The 10,256-nt window shown below is 37.2% G+C and overlaps 1 long non-coding RNA gene across 1 annotated transcript; it reads right to left on the reverse strand.

Moving 5' to 3' along the window:
• Window positions 1–4,714: 4,714 nt before the first annotated feature.
• LOC137082902 (uncharacterized) lies at window positions 4,715–9,520 on the reverse strand. The gene is made up of 3 exons (XR_010906421.1): window positions 9,048–9,520; window positions 5,606–5,701; window positions 4,715–5,302 (listed from the first exon to the last, which is right to left on the reverse strand). It is a non-coding gene; the product is annotated as an uncharacterized lncRNA (long non-coding RNA).
• Between the last annotated feature and the right edge of the window lie 736 nt (window positions 9,521–10,256).

Here is a 10,256-nt window from a genome sequence, read left to right on the forward strand (position 1 = left end):
GCAAAGTGTCATCAGTTGTCAAACATTAAGACTTTCGGTCCTAAGAGGAGAAAAAGTAATTGTCAACTATTGTAGTTTGTAAGTAATTGTAAGTGAAAAAATGGTTTGCTACAGGTCAAGGAAGTTAATTAATTAGATGTGGAAATACTAATATTTCTACTAAAAAACCCTGAAAATGTGTCTGGATGTAACACCATGAGGTAACTTTAGGCAAATGAACGGAGCTAGTGTTAGGCACAATGACGTTCATCACAGGCTGAATCAGAAATCGCCTCCTATACCCTCAAATAGGGCATTATTTGAAATGACAGTCCTTTGTAGTGGTGTCCGAAACCATAGTGGACGTTACTGACTGAGTGCACTCATTTAATTCCACATTGCAGCGCAATAACGAGTGTAAGTTACAGCCGGTGTCACAAACGGATGTCCGACTTCACATCATAATTTTGCCCGAAAAAGTGACGTTTTAAAGACAGATAAAAGAACAGACAAACATTACTTTAAAAGCAAACTCAATATTATACTGCAGGAATTCAAATTCGAGCATTTTGTCCAGCTCTGTGAGCACTTCCTGCCCACAGCATTTCCACTAACGTTAACTTTATCTCGCGCGGCACAGACGGTTAAAGGGGGGGTGAAACACTCAGTTTCAGTCAGTGTCATGTCAATCTTGAGTACCTATAGAGTAGCATTGCATCCTGCATATCTCCGAAAAGTCTTTATTTTTTTAATAATTATATAAGAAAGATGCGCTGTTCCGAGTCTTTCCGAAAAAAGCCGAGCGGGTGGGGGCGTGTCGTGTGAGCGGAGCTAAATAATGACGTGTGCAGCAGCGCGCTGTGTGTTGAGTCGAGCGTCATCCCTAACAGCGGTAAAAAAACTTTATTCAAAAAAAAAATATGGCTTTTAATCAGATACAGCCATACATCTATGATCCGGAATCAGACCCAGAGGTTGCAGTTGAACAGGAGCAGCAGCAAAAACGACTAGAGCAGGACGTCTGTATGTGGTAAGTTACAAGTTATACACTAACTATATAATATGCTTAGCGGCTTGTGTTATTTACATATTTATACTTGAATTATATCGTCGTATTTTTGTCTTTGAAGGTGTACATGTGGGAAGTGCAGTTGTGCACGTGTGTTTGTGTGTTTACGCGTGGTTTGTGTAGACAATTGTAACGTTAGTAAGCGGACTGGTTTTGCACCGCAGGCTAGTGTTTACATAGATAGACACGGAATAGTAGCGCATTTGAATGAAGAAGCGCGCTTATTTAGTTCAACATATTTCCCCACTCTTTGTGTATTGTTGTTTGGAGTGCTTTTACAATACACAAACATAAAGTTACACATATAGTGGCCAGCTAAACAAATGTACACGCACTACACATCGCATGCTCCATTGATCAATTAACTATACGTGATCATGTTTGGGCTACTTGATGAGCATAGGCAAAGACACAGACATTTGAAGCACTCTTACTCACAGCCTGCGGTTCTAACGTTAGGACCTTTATCGTTGGGACTGCTCCATCCTTCAGCATTAGGCGATTGGAAAAGCCGGCGTCAAGCTGGGCCTTGTTTATGAAACAGTCGGCACCGAAATGCAGCGAACAGATATAAACATTCGCGCAACTCAGTTGCTGATCCGGAAAAGCAAATTACATCCACTGTTGCCTTACCGCGGGGTTTTGGGGGAATCTGTGCAGGACTGTCTTGGTCTGGCAACCAAAAACGCACTTTTTGATGTCATTGTTAATTGTGCACATTACCTGTGCAGCGCAGCCTACGAACGCTTTGATGGGCATAGCCTGTTGCTTTCGCTCTCTCCCTCTCTCTCTCTCCCTCTCTCTCTCTCACGCGCTTCCGGTAGAATTGTCCGTAAGGCCCATACAAGGAAATTCCGCCCCCACTAACGTCAATGGGGGCGCATGATCTCAAAAAACTTGCCGAAACTTATGACTAACCGGAAGTAGTATTTTTGACAAAGAAATACTCCCATCAAACGTCCACCTTAACTTTTGAAACTTTGTCTATGTTTAGTATGGGATTCCAAGTCTTTAACAGTGTAAAAAGATCAGTATGCATGAAACAGCATTTCACCCCCCCTTTAAGGAGGCATCAATTAAAAAATAGATATTTCATACACATACTCCCAAGATCCAAACTGAACACATTTATATAAGACAAACGAGTAACTTAAGTTACAACATATTGTTACATAGAACATACTCAGAAACGCTATATCGCAAACGTACGTTCAAAAGTTCGGTTAATTTAGATTTCATTACAATTTATGTTCACAGACAACATCAATTAACTCATAAACAACTAAAACACACGTCCACAAGGTACATTTTCGAGTATAGTAATTAAAACAAACTTCCAACCTACCTTTTTCATCCGAGTCCCGAGAGAGAAAAAATGGCGGCCGAACAGAACATTTTCCAATTTTCAGACAGGCTCGTGCGTCATGACGTCAGAAAAAAACGTCTGACGCGGGTGTCCTTAAAGGGAAATCTTACTTTGGGTGAAAGTGACATTTTAAAGGGAAATCATACTTTGGGTGAAAGCGACATTTTAAAGGGAAATCATACTTTGGGTGAAAGTGAGATTTTGAATCAATCTGAATTTCTATGCGTTCAAGTTGAAAGAGTGTACAATTATACTTTGAGTGAAAGTGAGATTTTGAATCTATCTGAATTTCTATGTGTTTAAGTTGAAAAAGTGTACAATAATCCATTACAATTAGGAAAGCAGAAATACCAAGTAAATAGACTCAAATAGTTGTAGTAATCCAACTTTCACCCAGGTTCACTTTTTACAGTGTACTAACTATTAATAAAGCAGTAAATTAGGAGTTTATTGAGGCAAAAGTCGGAGTTAATAGTGAATATGTGTCCCCTCTACTAAAGTGTTACCCAAATTTTTTCTTACCGGATTTAAAGGTCCCATGGCATGAAATTTGTATTTTATGAGGTTTTTCAACATTAATATGAGTTCCCCTAGCCTGAATGTTGTCCCCAAGTCACTAGAAATTTTGATCAGTGTAAACCGAGTTCAGGCTCTTTCTCTGCCTTTGAGAAACTGAGAGCTCAGACGAGCTGATCTTGAATTCTCCTGTTATGACATCATACCAGGAAAGGTTTCCGCCCCTTCCCCTGCTTTGCCCGCCCAGAGAATTAGTAGAGAAAGGAGTCAGTTTATCAGTGGATGTCAGCAGCACAGGCTTTACCATACGGATTCAACAGTACCACCACAAACAGTGAGTAACAGTGTTCATTAATGCCTGATCTGGGATCAGTAAGTTCTGATGTGTAGCTAATCATTCAAGTTCACACAGACTTTCTTTCTAAATCGTTTTAAACTGTCAGTCCTGCAGCTGGCCGTCTTGATGCATCAGTGAAGCAAGCCAGTGACTAACGCCATCAACTTCACGTCATTTCTGTTAGTAGCATGAAACAAATCTGTTATTTAAATGATTAAACTACAGAGAGCATTCAAGGAATACTCTTTATAATGTTTGGATTGGTCAATCACACGTTTGAATGACGCTGCTCATTATGCTCAAAAGAAGCTCTTACTGTATTCATGTCGATGTCGTGTTTGCTGTTAGCTGTGGTGAAAGGATTTTGTGAGAGAAATAACGTTGCAAAGTTCACTCGTGTTTATTCAGAGCTCTCAGATACAAACAAAATAACCTCACGCTCTCAAAAAACTCGGTACAATAACACTTCCTCAGCAATCTTTCCCCAGCTCCGTTTCTCCGTCTCTCGACTGGCAGCGCTGCAGCTGCTCCAGCTAAACCACGCCCCCATCCGCAGGTTATCTAATTTTAAATGCAAAGATGTCAGCCAATCACAACAGTGGGTGTTTTCACTGAAAACTCACAGCAGACACGCCCCTTGAAACAGAGCATTCTAAACAAAGGGCTGATATCAGTATAGAAAAAATGCCTTTTATTTCTAAATTATGAAATGTTTTGATGTAAAAACCATACTATCAATATAAGTACACCCCACACTGTATTCCCCAACAGGTTAAATGAACTCAAAATATTTGATGAAACTGATTACCTCAAAATATTTATCTATGTTAAAGAATATTTTAAGCAACTTCTACTTAAAATTATACTTTTTTAATGCTCAAAATCTTTAAGGACAAGGATAAAATTAAAAAGAATAATGTGAGAAATATATGTTTTAAGTAATTACTACATTAGTCAGACAAGCTCTTTAGACTCCAAATCTTTGAGAAAATGAACAACATTAAAACAAATAATTTCTACAAACAAATATTTTAAGTAATTACTACTCTAAACTAGAAACATTATTCACACTCATTTTTTTGAGGAAGCTGATGAACTGAAACATAATAATTTGACAAACTAAAAATTTAAGTAATCAGTACTTTAAGTTTGGATAAGTTCAATGAACCTGATGAATTTGAAACCATTGTTAAAACTAACAAAATTGACACTGGAAACAGAGTTGTTTTTTTAAAGTTATCACTCCTAATAATATATTGAGGTTATGTTATGACTCATTCAGTTCCTCACACCTAAACATTGTCAATTCAGCCTCTTATATTTTTAAGTTAATTTAAGTCTATTAAAAACACATTTTATTGACTGTTTATGTTTATTAATTTCCTCAAAATCAAATATATTTAAGTTGTATAATTCAAATAAAAAACTATTCAAAAGACAATTTCACTGCAGATTCCTTTTCTTTTTATTTAACAGAAAAACCTCCCTAGCAATGGGGTTCATACAGAAAATCAAAGAAATAACAACAAAGGTAATAATACTCACAAAACAAAATTAATAGGCCAACATAATAGGCCAATCCAAAAATAATAGGTCGACAATAATAGGCACACACACATTAATAAAAAGCGGGGGGAAATGGTATTCCATTTCTTGCTTGATTATAAACATGCTGGCAGTCCAAACAATGACATTTGGAAAACAGACTTAGTACTCATCCATCATCAACTCATTTTTAAGGCTAAGCAGTCTTGGAGGTAACCGCTTCAGGTCATCCAAACCCATTATAATTTTCAGAATGAAATTGAATGTGTATGACAATTGTTTTGGATAATCAAGGTGAAGTGCATAAATTAAGCCGAACAGCAAAATGAACGCCTCGGTCAACTCCGCTATATCACGCACAACAAAATCTCCCTCAAGAACTATAGAATTGATAGCAGGACCAAACTTCACAAGGGAGTCCGTATCACTTGAGACAGTGAGAATAAGCAAGAGCTGCATCCGAGATGTCTGGCAGGTCAATTTCATCTGCCTGAAGAACATGACAGTAATTAGTTAATGAGTAGAGTAGTCAATGAAAAACACTACATGTGTATTTAATATAATATGAAATACCAGTGAATGAAAAGTTCAGGTGAAATTTCCAAATATGACATTCTTGGTGAATTACTGTGGTATGATTAAATTGCTATTCTGGTGGCTAGGAAGATGGTTGGGGTTGTTGTCTTTTGGTTGCAAGGTCAGAGAGGGTTAAATAGAAAGAGATATACAGAGAAGACAAAGTAAGAAAAAAAAAGAGAGTGAAAGAGGACACACAGTTGAATCAAAAACTTACATTCCAGGTCTTAAAAAATCCAGCAGCATCTTCCCGCAGGAAGATGGGAAGGGCCCGCAGAGTAACTGTCCGTCTGCTGTTGATATCGACGTCTTCCTAGAAAGACAGAGGGATTGTGGGGTAATAGGAAGACAAATCAGTAGAATATTAATCCTATGCATATATTAAAGGTGCACTATGTAATTTCTTTTCAGTAAAATATTCACTCAACCCTAGACTTTGTGTATCCCTGTGGAGAGATACAAAGGGATAAGATTAGGCTAGGCTATTTTCATTGGGAAATAAATGCATACAAAACACTTATAATAATATAGGCTACACATTGGCTACATTGTGACACTAGTAATGGACGTTAATATAAGACAGATGCAATCACTGCAGTGTTACTTTTCATTACATCTAGCAGCTAATGCGAACCATGTAGCCTATGGCAACTAGCTAGGTAGTCTACTAATAAAATGTTTAAAAGCGTGCTGCCTGTGTGCCTGGCATGTCATGTGTTTGACAAAAGTCGTGTAAGTTATGAAACATTGCTTTGTATGGGATGATTTTACACTCACACAATAACTCATGAACTTGATAAATGTTGAAGAGCTTTTACTATCCGTAAAAAAATTACTATTTTACTATCCACAAACAAATGCCTTTTAACTTTAACAAGTCATAACACCACAAAACGCACTGACAAGATATGCTATATGACCCACTGTTAAAAACCACAACAACAACATTCAGTGTTTATTTTTGTGTAACATGAACGTCAATGTTTAATTTGTGTGACTTTACCAAAGCGTTTGATTTGTAGGCATATGTATTCCTCCAGTCGCGAGCCTGTGCGCTTTATCTGACGTTTCAGGCCCGCCTGGCCCGGCAGCTGCGCACGGACTGGGACTAAAATAATTCAGACTGACAAAATAATAAAAATGACCTTCTTCTTTTAAATAATAATAAAATCAATAAAAACGACATTCTTCTTCTGAATAACAAGCGTCATTAAGAATAATAATCATAATAATAATAATAATAATCTTACAAATTGTCATGTAAATTATTGTGAATGAATGGTAGTACTCCACATCACATCATCATCACTATTGTACACCCCAATACATGCCGTGATACGAAATTGCTAATTTTTTCAAAACGTGCTGTAAAATAATGCATTGTAATTTATCATCCAAACAGCTTTAAACTGCTGGAGTGTGCTTCTCAACCTCCACATTATTAAGAGTACTCGTTTTTTTAGATCCATATTTTGTTTTTGTCTGTGCCTTTATTCCCACTCTTTAAACTCTCAAATAAAACAATTTCGTTTTTGTTTTTTTTCACTTCCCTGGTGATGGTCTCGATGGGCGCGTCTCAATCATCTCTCTAGTTCAGTCAGAGCACTGATCAGGGAGTCAGCCCATTGACTTATGTTCTAGTCAGTGCCCTGACTAGTGGACTAGTGAGATGATTGAGCGCGCCCGATCTCCACGTCGGAGAAGTTTCGCTTCTTTGCCGTCTTCTGTGTGTCCATGGCGTAAAATGAGGGCGTGGGAGAGGCGGAGACTTGAATATATAGGGGCGTGTTATTCTAATGACGATCGTTTTCAGCCGCCGCATTTATCAAGGCCAAGTATTGCGTACACCTGGATTGCAGAGGTGCGCACAGTTTCATAAATCAGGCGGTGAGAGGAGTGTAAGAATAATCTTACGCCAACATATACACCAGTTTCTACGCAAGATTGATAAATGAGGGCCATTGTGAATACAAAACTTCGATTTTGTATTAATGCAAGTCAGAATTTGTGCGTGCAATGAACGGCCGTTTCACACCGCAAGCGTCGCGTGAGCAGCAGTGAAGCGGGGGTTTCGGCGGCGAGCCTATTTTGCTGCGCTGCTGACGCTCAATTAAAGTGAAATAACACTTTTAATGGACAAAATAAATATGATTTCACACAAAAAGTGCTTAAAATGCACACAGAAGCACGTGTAGTGTACTTTAACAATAACGAGTGTGTCAAAAAAGAAAACAAAGAATAAAAAATATCTGTAGAAGATTTACCCATTTAAACTTGTTTCAATTATTCAGTTTGGGTGAAACAATAATGGTTATGATTATAAAAAATAAAGTAAACTGGAGTATGTCATTAAAGAGAAAACGAAGAATGAAAAACATCTTTAGAAGATGTACCCATTTAAACTTGTTTTAATTAATCCGTTTCGGTGAAAGTATGGTTATGATTATAGAAAGTATAAAGTAAACTAGCCAGAAAATATAATAAACTTTCTTTAGTTTAGTATTTAGTACTCAGAGGTATAGTATAGGCTTAGGCTCTAGGCTAGCATTGTGGGAGCCGCTGCACAAAGGCTTCGGGCGTCTGCAGCTGCAGTGACAGTGTAGTTACGCTAGCGGTGTGTGTGCATTCGCGGATCCGGTGACGCGCGTGCATTCATTGACTCGTTTGTGAGTCGATCCTATTTGATTCATTTGGATTTTGAGACTTTCATTTCGCCGGTTTGGCCTTGCACGATCCACACACACACACCCACCTGCTGCCTCTAGATGACAGTATTCTGCCGAAACAGACAACGGCACTGTGAACGTTATTCTGCCTATAAGAAGCTTTATGTGTACTCGTTATAAAGACGAGGAAAACGCTTAAAAGTAGGCTAACATTAAAAAGGTATTAATAAAAGTATTATAATAACGCATACTTTGTATAGGCAAGATTAAATCAAGTTATGAACATAAGCGTTTTCTCCCATAAAAACGTTTATTCCTGCAGTAAAACGGTGACATTAAAAGTAGGCGTACACTTTATTGAACGTGCTATTGCATAACACGCATTTTATAATGGTTTTCTATGGGAGAAAACTGTTGTGATGAATGTAGTGTTCATAACCTGATTTAATCTTGCCTAGCCTATCCGTCAACGGATCCACAAATGCAAATCACACTGCATGCACAAATTCTGACTTCTTAATATAAAATCGAAGTTTTGTATTCACAATTATGTGTCTATTTGTACAAATTGTATTTTGCACACACAAGTTATAAGGCATTTGTTTGTGGATAGTGAAATACGTCTGCAACATTTATCAAGTTCATGGACAATTGTGTGCATTTATTAATCATTTTGAGTCTAAACTCATCCTATACCTTCAGTGTCCGTCTATAAACTAACCTGCGCGGCCAAAGCCTATATATGATATCACCAGTAACGGATAAAGGATCTTTGGTAGTGCTAAAACCATACGGTTTGTCTGTCCAGTTATCCCACTAAAGTAGTGCAACAAGGCTGGCTGGCTGACAGCTGAGACAATTAACTTTAGTTAATTCGCTAAAACATGCAGGTAGCTGCAAAAGGTCTCTCTCACAAGCCTACGCTTTAGCTGAGGTCTGCCTGGAAGATGGCAAACAAATAAATAAACAAAGTACATTAAGGCGTGTCCTTACCTTTGTGTACAGGCGTTACGGTTAGCATGCAGACTGATGTTGTTGATGATGGATCTCTTGATGTTGCTGCCTACATCCGGGTGCGCGCAGCAGTCCTTGCAAACAATGTCAAAGTTTATTTACATCCGCCACAATCGATCATAGACTAGGTCATTCACCATTCATTGGAATGTCCGATTTTTTTTTATTTGTTTATGTTGGTTTGTATAGGTTATTAGGTTATTTGAATTTGCCATGTTGATATGAACCTCCAATGAAGTTGCACGTCATTATTACGTCAGACGTAATTTCAATCCACTCTTGAACGAAATGAGTTAGGGGGTCAGTTCTACTCATAAACTAAGAGCTAATCTTGTCTAAATAATCAATAACTGGAAACTACTTAAGTGAACTTAAAACTTTTGTGGTGCCTGAACAATATTGCAGCTTTGAGTACAACTCTGCAATTTTATTGAGTTTAGAACACTGTTGGGGAATACAGTGCAGGAAACATTATAAAACAATAAAACAACCCATGCCATGGGACCTTTAAGATTGCACACAATGAAAAAGTCTCCATCTTAATTTGAATCAGCAACAGACGCGGCGAAAAGGACCGCCTTTTGTAAATGTCCTCCAATCAGTGATTTAGTTCTCTTGCTGCCAGACAGAACTCCTTAAATGGCCAATCACATCAAAGCAAGACCAGAGTGAGTTATTTTAATTAGTTATGATATTGAGTTCATACAACTTGAAATCTTAAGTTTATGTATTTCATTCTTATCATGTAATTACTTAATTCCTTTAAATTATATTTAATTTATGTTTTTGTTATGCTTACTTATTCACAAAAAAGTTATATTTAATCAAAAAATATTAGTTAAAATTACTCAAAAGGAAGACCATGTAACATCAACTTGAAATAATTAAGTAAGAACTTTTTCTAAAACTTTGAGTATACACTACTTAATCTATTTAATTAATTTGAATGTTCGAGTTTGCAGTGCATTGGTTTCTCAATGTTGGTCTCTTAATTTTTCCAGATATATATATATATATATATATATATATATATATATATATATATATATATATATATATATATATATATATATATATAATATTATTCCAAACATTTCCAAGAATGTTTAAATCCAGCGAAATAAGCAATTTTAGCAGAATACGGGCTGTGCATCCCACATTACCTCAACTTCCGCATCTGAGACTGCT

This window comes from Pseudorasbora parva, chromosome 1 (genome assembly GCF_024679245.1).
Source record: "Pseudorasbora parva isolate DD20220531a chromosome 1, ASM2467924v1, whole genome shotgun sequence".
In the NCBI taxonomy this organism is placed as follows: domain Eukaryota; kingdom Metazoa; phylum Chordata; class Actinopteri; order Cypriniformes; family Gobionidae; genus Pseudorasbora; species Pseudorasbora parva.